Source organism: Euprymna scolopes, chromosome 34 (assembly GCF_053919585.1).
Source record: "Euprymna scolopes isolate OS-2025 chromosome 34, ASM5391958v1, whole genome shotgun sequence".
NCBI classification, from domain to species: Eukaryota; Metazoa; Mollusca; class Cephalopoda; order Sepiida; family Sepiolidae; genus Euprymna; species Euprymna scolopes.
Window position 1 is genome coordinate 69,743,752 of NC_136515.1, and position 20,001 is coordinate 69,763,752.

The window sequence follows — 20,001 nt, forward strand, 5'->3', positions numbered from 1 at the left end:
TAAAAGTAATAGTACATTTATTACATACTTTTATGGCTATGATAATTGATAGACACATCTGTATACAGAAAAAAAGATTTCCTAATTAAATAATCGTCATATTATTAAAGTAATTTATTTTGAATCGATTACTTATGAAAGTTTAGAATTCGATTTTCTAAAGCCAAAACTAATAGTCCAATAAGAACCCGTGGCGTAGTGGATAGAGTACTTGATAAAATTGAGTTGTAAGTAATACTCTTCTTGAGGTTGAAAGTTCCATCTTTAGCGTGAGGGAAACTAAAAAAATACAATTGCGAATTACTGCGAACTTCCACCCAGTCATGGTTGAGGGAACGAATATATGCAACCCCTGTGGGTTAAATAAAAGGCCTAAAATACCGTTCAGATTCCCGAACTCTACAGAAAGATTCCAGAGTTTTACAGAAAGATTCCGGAGTCTGACGGAAATATTCCATAGAACGAGAGAAAGATTTTCGAGTTCGCCAAGGTACACATGAAAAAGGTCGGAGGTTATATCGATTGGAGGCGTTTTGAAAAGAACATTCATGTTGAAAACAGTAGTCCGAAGAATCTAAATAAGTCTACTATAATTTTTATTGGTAATGGGGATTGGGTATCTGTTTGTCTAAAAATAAAATTATATTATTGTTTCGACTGATAATAATAATTTAGTACCGGCATTATTTCAGTTCCATTTGTCTTTTTTTGGGGGGTGGGGGGTAATGTATTTTTTTTGAGCCATTAATACCAACCTCCCAGAAATTATGTTCTCCTCTTTTGGGGGGGGGCGGAATGGCGTAGTACATATAGTTTTGTCCTGATAGCATCGTCGCAAGCTTTACGTCGTGCATTTTTTTTTTTTTTATAAAAGAATAAGGTAATATCTGCTTTGTTTTCATTCACCACCCGGGCTAATATTCCCTTCTTCAATTCGCGGCAGAAAAATATATATCCGAGCGTCAGATATCCTAGAAAAAATATACGACAAAAGCAAACATATTTTTGTTAGTTTAAATAAATAATTCAGTCATTTTTATATTTATTTATTTAAATTGTTAAATGAATGTACATAATAGTTAACAAACTTGACCCCCCCCCCATCTTCCCATGTTAAGAATGACTTTCTCAATAATTTTTAGCCGTTTATTCATCGTGCAAACATTTATCGTTTTTTATGTCATACGAGATATTATCAATGCTACAAATAAAGGTAACTTGCTATAAGTATGATATTATAAGATGGGTTTGTTAACTGATATAAGATTATTTTAGTTTTGTTAATAATACTATTACATATTTGCACCTGGATGACACAAATTTTAGTTATGTGCATTACATTCTCCTTTTGTTGTGGGGTTAGTCTAGTATCTATTCTGTGATGATGATACTATATTATTGGACCTTTTTACGTAATGATAGTGTAGTAGCTGTTCTCATGAAATCATTATTAAGAACATTACCCCCACACAGTAGAGATCCCTAGATGTAAAAGATCTTTCTACTCCAGTAGTTTCTTCCCCAGAACCGCTAGACTCTGGAATTCCATTCCAGGTCCCTGCTTCTCCAACTGTACTGACATGCAGAAGTTCAAGTGTAACGTGAACCGACATATTGTTGCCCAAATTCCAACATAGTGCACCAGTAGATGCTGCTTCTGATAGTAGCTCCCTACACCAAAGTGGCAATGTGTCTTGTTTGGGGTGAAAATGTAATAAAAAAAAACAACATTTCCTCCAAACTAGCAAGAACGACAAAAAAGCTGCAAATCTGATCTGTGAATAAACGCTGTGTAAAAAAAAAAAGGAAAAGAAAAAGAAAAAAATAAAGAAAATCTTCGAAAGGTTGGCAAAGCAACTTGGAATGATAACGATTCTTTAATTAGCGACTCTAATTTTAATAAGAGGCTTGGCTAAGGTAAAGCAGAGGTGCATCGTGTAGCCTCCGTGGCCCAATGGATACGGCACCGGCCTCCTAAGCCGGGGATTGCGGGTTCGACTCCCGTCGGAGGTGGGAAATATTTTATTTCAAAACAAATAATTGATAAAATGTTGTCGTCTCATTGTTTTCAATTTGTTTTTAGTATTATAAAAATATAGATTACTTTATGATTTAATTATTCCGTATTTTTTTTTGGAGAAAATATAATAATAATGATAATAATAATACCACCATTACATACTTGCACCGGGCAGACATAAATTTTAGTATATATTTGTTCGTAATAATATCATTTTTTCAGACATTATCTTCTTATTTTGTGGTGGACATCGCGTAGTATCTCTTCTGTAATTATGGTACTGTATTATTAGACCTTTTTCAACGAGAATAGTATAGTATTTGTGCTGTTCTCATAAGCTCTTAATTTAGAGCATTATTTCCAAGCTAGTAAGAACGACAAAAAGCTACAAATCCGAACCGTTAAATAAGAAAAAATAAAGAAAGAAAATGTTTCAAACGTTGTAAAAGCAACTTGGAATGATAACGATTCTTTAATTAGTGACTCTAACTAAATTAAGAGTCTTTGGTAAACACAAAAGATAAAAGCAGAGTGTACCGTGTAGCCTCCGTGGCCCAATGGATAAGGCACCGGCCTCCTAAGCCGGTGATTGTGGGTTCGACTCCCGTCGGAGGTGGATATTTTCTCTATCATATTCAACCAAATAGACTGTGAAAATGAGATTGATTCTTTTAGAATACGTCCTTGATATGACCTTAAACTATATCCGATTTTCATGCCCCAGGATTTGGGAAGTATGGAACCACACCTTAATTGTCATTGCTCCCAGGTCCACTCTAACCCGGAGTATTAGTATTTGTAGGGTCCCAAATACGGGTTAAATAGAAACTGACTTGAAAACACACACACACACACAAAAAAAAAACAAATATATTCTATTAAAAATCACTGGATTCGGCATTAAATGACCTAAAAAGAGTTGATATGCCGTAAAACAAAATCAACGAAAAAAACTCTTTTAAATATCCTAATTATAACCAACCCTTTTACAAGAGAGGACGTACTAAATAATTAAGCCGCCGACCAAAGGCGAAAATTATCCTAATAAGATGTAAAAGGGATGTCAGTTATTTTTGTATAAAATCATAAGAAACTTTGGAAAACTTTTCACGCGCAAGACTTTGGTAATAATATTATTACATATTTGTACCTGGACGACGTAAATTTTAGTATATGCCTCTTCAGGCATTACGTTCTTCTTTTGTGGTTAGCGTTGTATCTGTCCTGTGATGATGATACTATATTATTATACCTTTTTACGTGAGGATAGTGTAGTAGCTGTTCATTACCTCCAAGCTAGCGAGATCGACAAAAACCTGGAAATCTTATCAGTGAATAAAAATTATGTAAAAAAAAGAAAAGGAATAAAAACGGAAAAAAAAAGAATGAAAAAGGACGAAAATAAAAAAAGAAAGAAAATCTTTGAGTGGTTAGAAAAGCAACTTGGAATGATAACGATTCTTTAATTATCGACTCTAACTTAAATAAGGGCATTTGCTAAATACTAAAGATAAAGATCTGGTTGTACTGTATAACCTCCGTGGCCCAATGAATAAGGCACCGGCCTCCTAAGCCGGGGATTGCGTGTTCGACTCCCGTCGCAGGTGAAAATCACTCATTATTTTCAAACAAATAATTTACAAAACGTTGTTGTCTCATGGTTTTCAATTTGTTTTTAATATTATAAAAAATGTATATTGCTTTGTGAAATATTTAATGATTCCTTTTCTTTTCTTTAGAAAATAGAATAATAATAATAATAATAATAATAATAATACACTAAGAAGACGCAAATTTTAGTATATATTCGTTCGTAATATCATTTTTTCAGACATTACATTCTCATTTTGTGGTGGAGATAGCGTAATATCTGTTCTGTGGTGATCATACAATATTATTAGATCTTTTTATGCGAGAATGGTATAGTATTTTTTCTGTTCTCATGGACTCTTAATTTAGAGCATAATTTCCAAGAACGACAAAAGCTGCAAATTTGAACTTTTAATAAACATCTTGTAAACAAGAAAACATAAAGAAAGAAAAGATTTCAAACGTTGGCAAATCAACTTGGAATGATAATGATTCTTTAATTATTGATTCTTACTTTAAATTAAAGTCTTTGCTAAAGGTAAATGCTACGTTAACCATGAAGCCTCCGTGGCCCAATGGATAAGGCACAGCCTTCTAAGCCGGGGCTTGTGGGTTCGACTCTGTCGGATGTGGTTAACCGTTAGTTGTATTTGTGAAAATGAGTTTGGGTGTTTTTGCTTTACGGCATATTAACCCTTTCCTAGTTATTTAATGCCGAATCCAAAGATTTTGAAGAATTTTTTTTTTTAATAGAATGTATTTGTTGTTTTAACATCGGTTTCAATTTGACCCACAGTTGGGACCCTAACAGGTACTACCACCCCGGGTCAGAGTGAACCTGGGAGCAATGGTAATTAAAGGGTGGCTCCACACTCCCCACAGCCCAAAAGCTGGGGCCTCACCACTGGATATAGTTTAAGGTCATATCCAAGACCCTCATTGAGGGACTTTTACCCTCTGCAGGGGGGAAGTCGGCGTATTCTAATGCCCCACCGACAGGGCTAGAAAATGAGTTTGATTTTTATTTTTTGCATATCATAATTACAGGGTGACCCAAAGAAAAACGGGTCCCAACTCTAATTAGGCCCCGTTTCTTAGTGTTTTGTCCGAATGAAATGAAACTTTGGTCATAACTAGTTTATTATATTCAAAACATCACATCAAAACACTAGGGTCTTTGCCCTTTTTTTTTCTCCGTTCTACAGAATATGTTCTAGATGGCCTCCATTTAGCTTTTGTTTTTTTTTTGTAATCCTGTATAACTAACACAAGCTTTAGCAAGAGAAGAGGTACTAAATATTTAGACCGTCGACCCAAATCGAAAGTTATCACTTTTAATCAGATGTAAAAAGATTGGAGATTATTTTTGGATTTAATGCGTATAAAATCATAAGGAACTTTGGAATTTTTTCACACGCAAGATTTTGGTGCATTAATTCATAATTTGAACTAACAGGACCCGTGAAAATTCCACAGGGAACACATTCATATGTAATATATTGATGTTGGCATTCTGTAGATGTTCAGTGTAAATGGAGACATTTTTTTTTTTTTTTTTTTTGTTAAAACTTCAAAAGTGTTTTTCTAAGATAGCACGAACGTAGTAGAACTTAGTAGTGGCCATGTAGAAAAATAAATTCTGGAGCATAGAAAGTCGCTCATTTTAATGGTACTTCTTCCATCTTCGTAGCGCTTCAATGTTTTGGTTTTTGAGTAAAATAAACATAGGAGACTTTACGTTTGGAACGACCCTCGCAGTAACTTTATTATTTATCAGGAATTGTATTTGACTGTAAACCAATTACTCCAGAATACTAGTCGGCTATTTTTCTTGCCTGCTACTTTCTCTCTAATGTTATAAAAATATCACACGTTCAGAGTTTATCAAATTCGTTCTGTTTTATGACATATTCTTAAACGTTTTCGTCCGAAAAAAATATAGTATATCTTTGTTTGTCATGATATAATTCCCCCAGGCAGTACGCCCTCCTTTTTGGGGGGTATTGTGTTTTTAAGATGGGAGGATTAATCTAATATATATTCTGTGGGCATACTATCATACTCCCAGCCATTATGTCCTCCCGTTTTAATAAAACTAACCATCCCATGGGTCCTGGATATGATCTTAAACTATATCCAGTGGTGAGGCCCCTGCTTGCGGGCTTTGGGGAGTGTGGAGCCACCCTTTAAATGCCATTGCTCCCAGGTCCACTCTGACCCGGAGTGGTAGTACCTGTTAGGGTCCCAACTATGGGTTAAATAGAAACCGACTTGAAAACAACAAACATATTCTATTAAAAAAATTTTCTTCAAAAGCTTTGGATTCGGCATTAAATAACCCGGAAAGGGTTGATATGCCGTAAAACAAAAATGACCAACCAACCAACCAACTAACCATCCCATGCATTATCTCCAACCGAAAAAGTATGTGAATTGTATATTTTAATATACGTTGTGTAAATAAGAACCCCTCCCTCCAAAAAACAAAAACACAGTTTCAAATAGTTAGCTAAGCAACTTGGAATGATAATGAATCTTTAATTATTGACTCGGAGACTTCACTAAATACTAAAGGTAAAAGCGACCTGAATCATGTAGCCTCCGTGGCCCAATGGATAAGGCACCGGCCTCCTAAGCCGGGGATTGCGGGTTCGAATCCCGTCGGAGGTGGATAGTTATTTTTTTATATTCAAACAAATAGATTGGGAAAATTGTTTACTCCGGACTAGTAGTCGGTTATTCTTCTTATCTTCTACATTTGATCAAACGTTGCAAAACTATGGTACGCTTAGCGTTTGTCACATTTGGAAGTAGGGCTATGACAAGACAAAATTCTTTTCATTGTACTCTCGAGTATTTATCCGAGACAATAATACACAGTTAATCAATCGAGAACTACATCACTCTATCTAAAAACACATGATATTAACTGATATATATTCGAAAGTCAAAATAATGAAAAGTGTTTGTTTGTTTTTGTTTTACGGCATATCAACCCTTTTCAGGTTATTTAACGCCGAATCCAATGATTTTGAAGAACAATTTTTTAATAGAGTATATATGTCTTTTTAGCCGGTTTCTATTTAACCCATAGTTGAGACCCTAACAGGTACTACCACTCCGGGTCAGAGTGAACTTAGGAGCAATGCCAATTAAAGGGTGGTTCCACACTCACCAAAGCTCGCAAGTTAGGGCCTCACCATCGGATATAGTTTAAGCTCATATCCAGGACCGAATAATGAAAAGAATATTCTCTTGTCATAGCCCTTGTCATAGCCCTTGCCATATCCCTATTTATGACGTACTCTAAAACGTTTGCCCCCGAAAATTTTCATGGTATAGCTTCGTTCGTCATGATATAATTCCCCCATCCATAACACCCTCCTTTTGTTTACTTATATATGTTCTATGGGCCCAATATCATACTCCTAGGCATTACACCCTTCATTTTTACGTTAGTGTAAATAGTATATATTCGATTCTCATTAGACTTACCATCCCATGCATTACTCCCAAAGCTAGTAGAACGACAAAAAGCTGCAAATTTGACCTGTGAAAAACGTTCTGTAACCCCCCCCCAAAAAAAAACCAAAAAAAAAAACAAACAAACAAAGAACAAAGAAAACATTTCAAAATTTGACAACATAACTTGGAATGTATATGATTACATAATTATTGACTAGTTTTTGAAATTTGCTAAATCTATAAATATAAAAGCGAAAATGTGTGTATGTATATTTGCTTTTTGTGCATGTCCGAGAAAGGCTTTTTTCCGAGAAGCGATCGGTCGACCCACTTCTTAAAACTTTTTATATCAAGTCTAAATGATAATATCTACGAGTTAACAACGGGGGTCGCCTGTCTACTTAATTTGCTCGACTTTGAAAAAATAAATATTCAACATTTTTCGATCACAGCGTGTGCATTAAGCTTTTTCGTATAATAAAAGCGAAACTAATTCTGGCGGCAGAGTTCCGGTTGTGATCGCTGGAAACGTCCGAAAGCAACCAGCTTTTATCAATGTGGAGTTTCTCTTTATATCAGACAATTGCTATTCGATTTGGACAATCCTCTTTTTATGGGGTGCTGGTTTTCCCCACAACATCTTTGGAAAACAAAAAAAAAAAAATCCTGCCCCACAGTAAATAAAATACTGCCACACAGTCAAAGTTGACTTCGTTAAGTACGGGCAGCTTCCAAGTTTTAATACTTAAATAAATTCAAACATGTCTCCGATACTATTTCGTGGTGGCCCAGTGGTTAACGTCCCACGCTTTTTTTCACACTTTAATTTCCAACTTCGATTCAAGGGTTCGGGTTCGATCCTTCATACTTACCTACGAAAAACCTTTTTTTTTACCCCCGCCCCGACACAAACACTCGGGCAACGCCGGATACCCTCTGCTAGTACTAAATATAAAACGAATGGAATTTTGTAGCTGGCCTACCTGGCTAAATGGAGAAGGCACCTGCCCCTAAGCCGGGGTTTGTTGGTTCGATTCCTTCGGAGATGGACAGTTTTATATTATATTCAAACAAATAATAGACAGATGGCGAGATTGATTTTGTTTTAGTATATTATAATTATAACACAAGCTTTGACAAGAAATACGTACAAAATAATATTTGGTTTAGCTGTTTTGTGTTACGACATATTAACCCTTTCCAGGTTATTTAATGCCGAATCCAGTCACTTTAGTAAAGTTTTTTTTCTGTGTGCTTTAATATTTTTTCTAATGATTAGTTTAGTTGTTTTGTTTTTCAGCGTATCACATTTATTTTTATTATTTATTGACGTATCCGGTAAGTTTGGTTAACGTTTTTTTTTTTTTTTGCTCTTTCTATCTTTCTATCTTTAAGTTATTTATTTATGGTGTTTAGTTTGGTTTCGTAGAGGACTGTTTTTTGTATTATTATTCATCAGACTGATGTTCTACCTTCTTCAGGTGTCGAACTCGGCAATTTGGACGGAATTTCGAGCGGAAACATTTATTTACTTTATGGGGATAGCGTGTTCTTCTTCCGTTAGCCATGACTGAATAGAGGTCTTAAATAATTCACAAATGTACTTTTTCAGTTGCTCACACTGAGGATTGAACCTTCAAACTTCAGGAGAATATCACTTTTACAATTAATTTTTCCCAGTACTCTAACCACTGCGCCACTGGTCCTTGCAAAAGTGATATTATCTAAAGAAATCGCCCCTACTTTTAAATCAAAAAGTTGAAGAGCTATGAACGTGGGAGTGGTGCCATGAAAACGAGTGACCTTTTAAGCTCCAGAATTTAATTTTCCACATAACAACCACCATTTTCAATGCACTTTTGCGAGAAATTCATTGACGCCTCTCTGCTTTTGACACACGTCCACGACAGAGGTTGCTGTCTTAGAGTTTCACACCGTCAATATCTGCAACAAACAGATTCAAATCCCAGGTAATGAATGCACAAGTTTAGTCATCATATTAATCGGCGATTCTTCTGATCTATTCAGTTGGAATAAAAATAGGAATCATTATTTTTGGAACGCTAATAGTATTACGAAACCACAAATTTTGGAATATTATATGTAAATATCGCATTTTTTTCTCCAAATAATAGACTTTATAAAGAAACCGATTTCTACAAAAATATTCGATTTGAAAAAAAAAATAATAATACTAATAAAGCAATTAAACATTCTACCAAGAAAAACATTTGATAAACCCTCTTTAAAAAACATTAATAAATTCTCTTTAAAAAACATTAATAAACTCTCTTTAAAAAACATTAATAAACTCTCTTTAAAAAACATTAATAAACTCTCTTTAAAAAACATTTGATAAACCCTCTTTAAAAAACATTTGATAAACCCTCTTTAAAAAACATTTGATAAACCCTCTTTAAAAAACATTTAATAAACTCTCTTAAAAAAAAAAAATTAATAAACTCTCTTAAAAAAAGCAATGGCCCGAAATAATAGTTTAAACTTATCAAAGAAGCTCATTTTTATTTTTCGTTATCTTTGGTTTGATCAGATTGTGTATTGACATGAAGGGAAAATGGAACAAGTACCGGGGTGTTCTGGAGTTCCCCTCTCCATTCACGGTTAGAACTCGTCTACTTACAACCATTGCAAAGAACGTTCCTTTCTACCTGTGTGTATCTAAAACCAGAGGTAACTTACATGAGCATAGTTTCTTTCCAAGAACTTTACATCTTTACTTTTCGCTAACCCGATAATACTACTAGATTGTGCACGGACATGAGGATACTCTTGACAGTTTTTTAGCCTTATTACTTCTGTGCTGATGAAAAAAAAATTGGAGGCGAATGTTTTGTTTCTTATACAATCATAAGAAAATCACCTTTTATGGTCGTTTAGTTTTTCAACAGAAAGCTTTGTTTCCGATATATTGCCTCCAACACGCCCGACGAACTCTATCTACTCCTATTTTTTATACTGCTCAGAATAAAGCGGAGGGGATTACAAACTATATTGTTATGATGACTGAACTTATGCATTCATAACCTGAAAGTTCCATCTCTTTGTTGCAGATCAATACCGGTCTGAAATTCTGAGAAAGCAACCCCTTTAACGGACATCCGTCAAAAGCAGAGATGCTTCATTGAATTCATCCCAACAGAAAAAAATTGTAACGATAAACATTCACCGGCACCTGTTTAACGTTTACGAAACAGTTAGTGTCGGCACAGTTTAGACATGGGTTCGTCGATTTCAGAGTGGGGACAGAGATGTGAGTGACTGATATTTACGATGGACGCACCAAAAGAGGCTGGCTAGAATGTATTGAGCGCGTATACAAATGCATACGAAATGCGAAATGACGTCACTGTAAGGAAGTTATCTTCAGTAACGGTAACCAACACGTGGTATCCTCATTCGCAAAGTAGACAAAGAATAGGAAAGAACTTCAACTCGCTTTTCCTCTATGTACGAGTGACATTTATTTCCTTATTCCTCCGCTGCGCGTGTCTTTTCATCACGTCACCCACCTTTCTAACGTGATCGTCTTATAGAATATGCTCTCGAACGTCATCGACATCTCTAACGTGGTTGTCTTCCCGAACGTGCTCTTTCCCTTTTTTATAGTCTTCTTTTTCCTTACCGTGACCTCATTTCGCTCACTACTCTGTATTTTGATATAGCCAACTGCGTTATGTTACACTTGCATGGCAACCTTGCAAAATATGAAAGGCAGGCTAAAAGATTCTAGAGCTTGCGAAAGGATAACCTTAAACCGCGCTATAAAAAATGAATCAAAATAAATGCCGAAAGCCACAAAAATCACTCATAAATTATGTATAGTCACATCCTTCACAGAGAAAAAAAAAGCATTATTTAAAATGTCTGATTCGAAATACAAACAGCTAACTCGAAGTAAGCAATTAAATTATACTGCTGAATTGAACGATAACAATTATACTGCTTAATTAAAATAAAGTGCGAACAGATTTATTCTAAGAAAGAAGTTTAATTTTTGTATAGGGAAATATAATTAGTTTACCCATGACGTCAGAGATGACGTCAATGAACTTAAGACATCTCTGGAAGTTTACATAAAAATAACAGTAAATTAGACTTTGATAGCAAAGATAAATACTAGGTATAACTGTTTGAAAAAGAACAACTGTATCATATTGAAGAAACACTTTCCAATTAATATGTCTGTGTTGGCTGATGACAGATTGGAAATGGGTGTTTTGTTTGTGACGTCATCATTAGAAGGTTGTCCTTTAATCGTTTTTTTTTAACAGACCCCCCCCCCTTTTTCTCGATGTACTGACTTCATCGCAACTGAGGATTTCCATCTACCCATGGATGGGAAACAGCCAAAATATCAGAAAGATGCGAACAGGTCTTATGTCTTGTCTAGGGGTGATCTAGAACGGCACACAAATAAAAAAGGAAAACATTGTTAAACGTGTTGGATTCAAAAATACAAAATAAAATAAAAATAAAATAAAAAAAAAGCATTTGACCCTGGGTGACCTGAAAATAATTGAGAAGTCGTTTACAAACAAACAAACAAACTAACAAACAGACATACAGACACTCAGATAGACAGACAGATAGACAGACAGACAAACAAACAAACAGACAGACAGACAGATAGACAAACAAACAAACAAACAAACAGACCGATAGACAGACAAACAAACAAACAAACAGACAGCTAATATAATTCAATTAACTGATTACACTGACAAATTACACTGACAAATTGGGCGATAACATTTTACTTCTCACTTAAAGTGCGAATGGAATTATTCGAAATATAGTTTTTATACATTGAAATATAATTGGTTAAGACGTACCGTCAAACATGACATCAATGAGCTTTTTGTTTCTTGACAGTCACCTATATCCAGGCCCGAAGGCCACTCAAGGATAAGGGTTAATGAATGTAACGTGGGAGAGTAGTCATCGTTAATGGTGTAAATTAGGTAGAATTCGATTATTTTTGAGGACGGATCCAGAACTTGTTTACATTGGATTTGAAGGTTGCCATGTTGTATTCAACCGGGAAGCAGTTCAATGGAACAGTGTTCATTAGGAAGGCCGTTCTGGGAAAGAAACTTCCTTCATGGAATCTGAGTTTAGATTTAGGCACAGATAAAGCGTGGGGAGAATCGTATAGAGTGATTATTGCTAGTCGAGTGTTTACGTGAAAGTTTGATAAGGGGGGCATAGATTAGAGTTCAGTCGACTTGCCATGAAAATAGCGATAGAGAAAAGACAGTCTCGCAACGTCTCTTCTGTGGGAAAGAGATTGCAGGGAAGAAAAAAGGGCATCGCCTACTAGATTACGAAACCGGTTTGGAACTCTATCAAGGCTGGCTAGGCCGTGTCGACCAGCTTCTACCTAGATGTGACAGCAGGACTCCATTTTAGGGCGTACCTGGCTCTTATACAGATATAGGACCGCATCGGCAGTGCAATACCTACTGGAGCGGTAGAGTGATCTAACTATTTTTCCAGCGATCTTGGGAGATGCATGTGTTCCATTTCAGATCAGGAGTGAAGGTCATTCCCAGAAACTTGTCCAAAAGTTAATTCCCAGAACTTCCCCGAGACGGGAGCCATTCATTTCAGTTGGGGCGTGATAGGTGTCAGGGCGATTATGATGAACGAAGGGAAGCTTGGTTTTCGATGCATTAAAATTAACCAGCCACCTTTCCCCCTATTTCTATATGTTCTCAAAATCAGAAGAGAGAGAATCAGAAAGATCTTGGCCATTGCTGCGCTTTGAAGTGTTGCCATAGATTGTGATGTTGTCTGCATAAATGTCTACGAATGATCTAAGAATGTGATTTGGAAAATAATTGATTACTTGCAACATCTATGAAGGTTTACATAAAAATCATCTATATAATATTCTGCTTGTTCTTTCCTTGGTTAGTCCGTAGTTACGCTCTGAAAAAAAAACAAAAAAACTAATAAAACTTTTAAAGGGAAAATTCGCGAATTTTTTTGCCTTTAGAAGTTCAATCTAGCAACCCTGGTGAAGACTGAAGACTGAAGACTGAAGAAGAGTGATTTCCCTTTGATGTAGCCTCGTTTTCGAATAATATATTATAATAGTGTATGATCATTGCTGTCATGGTGTCAGAAAAGAACTCGTCGTAATTTCGACGTGTAGCTGTTCTTCAGTGAAGGAAGTAATTAGCGAAACGTTACATAAATAGGAAAGTTCGAAAAACAAAAACAAAAAACAAAAGAAAACATGGCAAAAATAAACATTGTCTGCCAGTATGTATTGGACTAAAGAAACCAATTAAATATTGTCTATTATCCATCCATAGCCTTTTGATCCCTTAGAGGGGGCATAGGCCATCTACAACTTTTGTAGCGAGGAGTTTTACGGGATGAGGGTGCTGACCCCACGCCTAACCTTCCCAGAAGGTAGATACAGCGCCTAGCCTTCCCAAATGGTCACCCAGCTGGTACTGACCAGGCTCAACGTTGCTCAACTTCGGTAATCTGGCGAAAACCGGTGTGTCAACGTGATTGTGCCGCACATTGCCTATTATAGCATGACTTTATTATTCCTATTTAACTATGTAGCGCAATATTATTTTCTGAGTATTTATCGGTACTTATAAAATTATCTTATTTGTGTCAGTTCTATATATTTCTATATTTAGAAAACAATGGATGCTATTTTCATAGAAATGTTAATGAACTCATATTTGTTTTCTTATAAAGCGATTACCACATATCAAGGTTCAGAGGCGACTCGAGAATAACGGTTAACGTGTGTATTGTAGCCTTTAGGATAGTAGCGTAGTAATCGTCTGTGGTGAAAATTTGGTATTAGTCTATTTAAGAGGATAGTCCAATAAGAACTTATTTACATTGGATTTGAAGACGACAATATTGTAGTCAGCTGGGAAGCAGACCAGCGAAACAGAGTTTCACAAGAGCGACGTTCTAGGAAAGAAGATTTGTTCATGTAATCCACGTTCAGGTTAAGGCATCGATAGAGAGTGGGGAATTTATTGCTACTGATTTTGGCTAGACAAGTGTTTTTTGTGAAAGATTGGCGAGCGAATCAGATTGGAGCTCAGACGGACACTTAACATGAAAATAGCGATAGAGCAGAGGCAAACTCTGTTCTGTGGCAAAGAGGTTGCAGAAAAGAGAAAGGGTCATCGTCTACTGGATTACGAAGTCTGTTTTGAACTATGTCAAGGCAGGATAGGCGCTCCGAGCAAGTTCTGTCCAAATGTTGTAACAGTACTCCATCCTTGCTGCTTGTTACTGGTCTTTCTGTACTTAAAAACGTATTTTAGTGCTATCCAGAAAATTATCAACTTTATCAAATTATATTGTTGATTAAATATAGTTCTCATTTCGTAGAATTTCCACGCGTCCTGCTAGTCACTCCAATATATTAGGTACAATATAATAATCAATAGAGAATTGGCTCTATATTCTTTTATATAAATACTAGCGAGGGGTACCCGGCGTTGCCCGGGTGTTTGGAAACTCTGGGGGCGAGGGGGTTAAAAAAAAGGTAAGTATGAGGATCGAACCCGAACCGTTGAGGCAAAGTTGTAAATTAAAGTGTGAAAATAAAAACCATTGCCCCACCGCGAGATGCTACCGGAAACGCGTTTGAATTTATTTAATTACTTGGATTTGGCAGGTGCCCGTTTTAATGAATTAATGAGGTCAAGTTTGACTGCGGGATAGTATTTCATTTATTGCTGAACGCTTTTTTTTCTTCCCCAAGATGTTATAGGAAAAAGACTAACCCACATGCGACGAGCGACAAATGTTGAATATTTATCTTCCAGAAATCGAGCAAATTAAATAGACAGGCGAGCTTCGTTGTTAACTGTGAAATATTACGATTTATATGTGATATAAAAAGTTTTAAAAAGTTGTTAGGTGAGCGACCGCTTCTCTGAAAAAAGCCTTTTGTAGACATACAGAAAAAGCGAACACACACATACATACATACATACATGCATACATACATACATTCATGCACACATTTTCGCTTATATTTATAGAAAACAGTGGATGGATGGACGTGGGTGTGTCTATGTGATCGTGTGTAAGTATTTAACGGATAAACTCTTAAACTGCTGGTTACAATAAAATTATCACGAAATAGTTATCATGGTTTATAACGCGTAAAACTTTTGTTTGGATAGATGAATAACGCGTACGCCACGTTGAAATGTAAACTGTTTATTTAACTTGTCGACATATATCTGTTACTTGTGCGCACGCGCAAATTTATTCATGAATTAAGGTGGTTTAATTTTCAATATTTCTCTCGTAATATATCAAATGATAGGAAACGCGGCTGGAAGTTAAATGCTTCAGTTTCGATTCTAACTGATGAATATTTAATGTATTTTACGACCGGACAAAGCAGGGTACCCCTTTCTCGTTAGCAATAATTATGAAATCTATATAAATGAAATGTCAACGCCGTGCGACCTGGTAGTAAAACGTACACCTCCGACGGGATTCGAACCCGCAATCCCCGGCTTAGGAGGCCGATGCCTTATCCATTGGGCCACGGAGGCTACACAACTTAGTTCGCACTTAGCTTTACTATTTAGCAAAGACACCTGTTCAAGGCAGAGGCAATAATTAACGAATCATTATCATTCCAAGTTGATTTGACAACCTTTAAAACATATTTTTCTCTTCATTTATTTATTTTCCCTTCTTAACACAACAATGTTTTTTCACACATTGAATTCGCAACATTTTGTCGTTCTACTAATTTGGAGGTAATGCATGGGATGGTTAGTCTAATAACATATACTATTCTATCTCCACACAAAAACGAAGGTATTATTTTTTTTTCCGAAAAAACAAGCCCACTTCCTTAAAACACCAAAACCAAAAAAAAAAAAAAAAAAAATCATCCCCCCCCAAAAAAAAACAAAAGGAGAGCGTAATGTCTGGGAGTATATCATGACGGACGAACATATACTATAATATGTATGTTTCAGTAGCAAATGTTTAAGAATATGTTATAAATAGAAGGAATACGATGCCAGCTGTGCGTAACATATTTTTGTAATGTTTGAGTAAAAAATAGCAAATAAGAAGAATAGCCGACTAATAGTCTGGAGTAAACGGTTTACAATCAGAATCAGTTTCTGATAAATAATAACGTTATTACGAGTGTCGTTCCAAAAGTAAATCTCCTATTATTTAAACTTATGCATTTTTCCCAGCGTGTTTTGATGCTTCGATCCCAAAAATTCAGACGCCCGCTTCATCACTCAGATCTCTGTCGCCACACTTAAGGGACTTTGCGGGCCAGTCTCTGTTCTATCGCTTTTTTCATGGTAAGTGTCCGACTGAGCTCCAATCTTTCACAAAAATCCCTCATCTATCAATAAATTCCCCCACAGTCTATCAATGCCTAAACCTAAACGTGAATTCTATGAACAAATCTTATTAACTAGAACTGCCCGCCTGTGAAACTTTGTTCCGCTGGTCTGCTTTCCAGCGGACTACAATATTGTCGTCTTCAAGTCCAACGTAAACAAGTTCTTATTGAACTGTCCTAGTAAATAATTTATACAAAACTATCGAAGGGAGGGGGGGCTCGGATTTGCCCATTCGTAAAATACGCTTAAATATGATATTTTAATTTGCCAAATTTCGTATATATTATTATAGGGTTGTGATTTCAAAAGTAAAAAAAAAAAAATAGTATTTGAGTAAAAACTCGATGAAACCAAATAGGAGATAGATAGAGCTTATAATAAGACAAGCCATTCACGTGAAATCACCTTTTTCTTCACCATATTCCCTCTGCTTCACTTTTTGTTATCAAGTAAGATCTTTGACTAACTTGCAGTTTCATCAAATACTTTTGCAAGCAAAATCCGATCGTGCATTTTGCTAAATCCTACCCTCTGATGAGAAGAAATTTATTTCTTCGAAACTGCACTGATTAAGGACTATCCACTTATTTAGTGTTTCCTTTTCAAATCAAATATCTTTTTAACTCTTTTTCAAAGTGTTTTTTAACATGTTTTATTAACTGTTTGCTCTTATATATATATATATATATATATATATATATATATATATATATATATATATATATATATTAGTGTTGGAACGATTAATCAAAATCAGAATCGGGAATCGGAAAAAATCGACAAATTTGGGGGTATCGGAATCAAAAAATTTGGTGCCTATTTTCCGATGCCAAAACGATTCTTTTAACTGTCTTTATTTATTTTATTTTATTTAAAGTAAAATCTTCCATTGCTGGTAATAATAATAACATGATAAATATTTATTGGTTTTAAAATACCAATAAATCTAAAATCTTTAGATTGTTCTCTACAAGTTTAATTTTACGTTTTGGGAAATATCTGCATATTTACCATATGTTTAAAAATTTTTTTTTTTTTTCACAGAAATCGGCGAAAATAACCACTATATAGCTAAATATTTACGGATTTATAAAGAATCAACATCGGAATCGGTAATTTTATCGGAATCGGGAATTTAGCCCGGAATAGGTAATTGTATCGGAATCGGAAAAATATTGAAATCGTCCCATCACTAATATATATATATATATATATATATATATATATATATATATATATATATATAAAATACGTAGAGAGGGAGGTAGAGAGAGAAAGATAGAGAGAGATTTGATATTTAGGTAAAGAGAGAGAGAGAGATAGGGACATTACTGAGAGTGGTTATAGCTTGACGAGTTTTGTTGAATGTCTTACAAGAGTAACATAAATTGAAGCCCAGTCGAGTACTTGTCATGAAAATAGCGATAGAGTACAGAAAGACTATCAGTGTCTCTCTCGTGAGTAGGAGAGAGTAAGAAAGAGAGAATTGCATCGCCCATTAGATTTAGAATTTGGTTTTGTACTCGGATAAGACAGGAAAGTGTGCTCTTAGCAGCAAGTACAAATTGCAGATATTGATCCAGACGTAACTCGGCGTTCGCTCGGCTTTCTCCGGAACATGACGTCAACATCTTGGGTTGTGTTGCTGTCTCACGTAACATAAAGCTGAGCCAATTACGAGCTGAAAATCCGAGTAGCAGACAGCAATTTGGAAGAGGATAAAAAAGGTTTCTCATTGAACATGGAGTAATCCTGCCAACCATTTTTTTCACAACTGAGGAATTAGTAAAGCTGTTCTTTATATGGGGAGGTTGGGGTGTTTATTCCAAAAGCCGTAAAAAAAAGTGAAAAATATCGTAAAAAATACTCTGGTAAAACTTGCGGAGAACGCTCTGTCTTATGGTTGTTTTCCAAATGGCACAGAAATTTATGTTACGTTAGGCATTTCAAAGCCAGAAAAATTATATTAGGAAAACATGTTCGATAGTAGAAAAGAAAGAAAAACAGTTGAAAACTTGGAAGAGATTGTCGCGCAGTTCCTACTGATGTGTTGCTGCTCTGTTCCAGAACTCACTGACGTCCAACTACCTATTCCAGTGCCTCCTGTACGTTCTGTTCCAGAGCTCACTGGCGTCCAGCTACCTGTGCTAGTGTCCATTGAGATTCAGGTACCAGTTTCCAGCGACTGATCCCGTCTCATTCAGACTAATCGAGATTATACAATCTCCACTAGTTACAAATTTACTGCTTTCGTTTTCTCGGTAAATAAAACGCGGTCTCCATCGTCTTCAGAACACCATTCTTCGCTATTTCCGTTATCATTTTGCCTTTGTTAGTTGTACGGTTAATTGACACCTTCTCACCTATCGACCCGCTGCAACAAGATAACTCGAAAGACAGACGAGCGAAATAAAGCTGTATATTGTATTCGTAAAAAAAAAAAGAAGAAATTTTCGCTAAGAAGGAAAGTAAAAACAATGAACGTGTTTGAAAAGCCAACTAAACCACTTGGAATGATAATGATCGCTAATCATTAACTTTAGGTTAAGTAAAGAAAATAAAGTAGGGTATGGAGAAGCCTCCGTGGCCCAATGGATAAGGCACCGGCCTCCTAAGCCGGGGATTGCGGGTTCGCATCCCGTCGGAGGTGACTGCTTTTTTGAATTTCGCGCTATTATTTCTACATTATTAATCTGTGTCCTGTCTGCACGACTTTCAGAGCCAGACTGATTGAAACTCTCCGTTTTCTTCTCGTTTGAAAACGTGATTTATATGTTAGCATGATAAACTACGCTTTGTCTACGGAAGTTGACCTATTGACCTCCGCTTCAAATCTCGTCACCTGCCTCTGGGTACAATCCGTCATCGGGATCAGTAAAAGCTGAAGTCTTGATCGTTTGAATTGATAAAACCAACCACAGAATGAATCGCAGATGAAATATATAAACAATAAAATGAATTTTATTTTAATGAATCTTGTACCTGTCTTGTCTTTTGAACCGTTAAAATTTCAATTTTGTATTTAAATGTCACCAGTGCTTTTCAAACAGTGAATTTTCTATTATTTTCAATTGCATTTTTAATTTTTTTTTATACTTATTTCAACTAATTCTGTTTTAGTCGATTTCATTTTGAAAAATATATTTTAAAATTCTAAAGCAGATTATTTTTACCCGAACGAAAATTAATTCCAATATTAACAGTGCTTTTTAAATAGTGATTTTTTTTATTTTGATTACAGTACAACTCCGGGATAAAGTGGCCCTGGGATACGTCTTTTCAGGTTGCGATGTGGAATACGGTGTATTTCCGGCCCCTGGATACGGTATTTGCCCCATCTTACGGTGTTATTTATAATGTTATTTGATTATATAAATGTGTCTCATATACTGTACTGTATTTTGTTACGAACTTTTAATATGTACTGTATAAAATTTTGCTTAGGCCCCACCATACGCCGGTTTGACCTTACAATCGCAATCTCGGAACTGATTAATGCCGTATCCCGGGGTTCTTTTGTAT

The 20,001-nt window shown here is 35.7% G+C and overlaps 5 non-coding genes across 5 annotated transcripts; 4 read left to right on the top strand and 1 right to left on the bottom strand.

Annotated features, from left to right (window-relative positions):
* The first annotated feature begins 1,940 nt into the window (after positions 1-1,940).
* Positions 1,941-2,013, top strand: Trnar-ccu (transfer RNA arginine (anticodon CCU)). Its single transcript has one exon. It is a non-coding gene; the product is annotated as a tRNA-Arg (tRNA).
* Positions 2,014-2,563: 550 nt separating this feature from the next.
* Trnar-ccu (transfer RNA arginine (anticodon CCU)) lies at positions 2,564-2,636 on the top strand. Its single transcript has one exon. It is a non-coding gene; the product is annotated as a tRNA-Arg (tRNA).
* A 3,571-nt stretch (positions 2,637-6,207) lies between these two features.
* Positions 6,208-6,280, top strand: Trnar-ccu (transfer RNA arginine (anticodon CCU)). The gene has a single exon. It is a non-coding gene; the product is annotated as a tRNA-Arg (tRNA).
* Positions 6,281-15,584: 9,304 nt separating this feature from the next.
* Trnar-ccu (transfer RNA arginine (anticodon CCU)) lies at positions 15,585-15,657 on the bottom strand. The gene has a single exon. It is a non-coding gene; the product is annotated as a tRNA-Arg (tRNA).
* Positions 15,658-19,056: 3,399 nt separating this feature from the next.
* Positions 19,057-19,129, top strand: Trnar-ccu (transfer RNA arginine (anticodon CCU)). The gene has a single exon. It is a non-coding gene; the product is annotated as a tRNA-Arg (tRNA).
* The last annotated feature ends 872 nt before the right edge of the window (positions 19,130-20,001 follow it).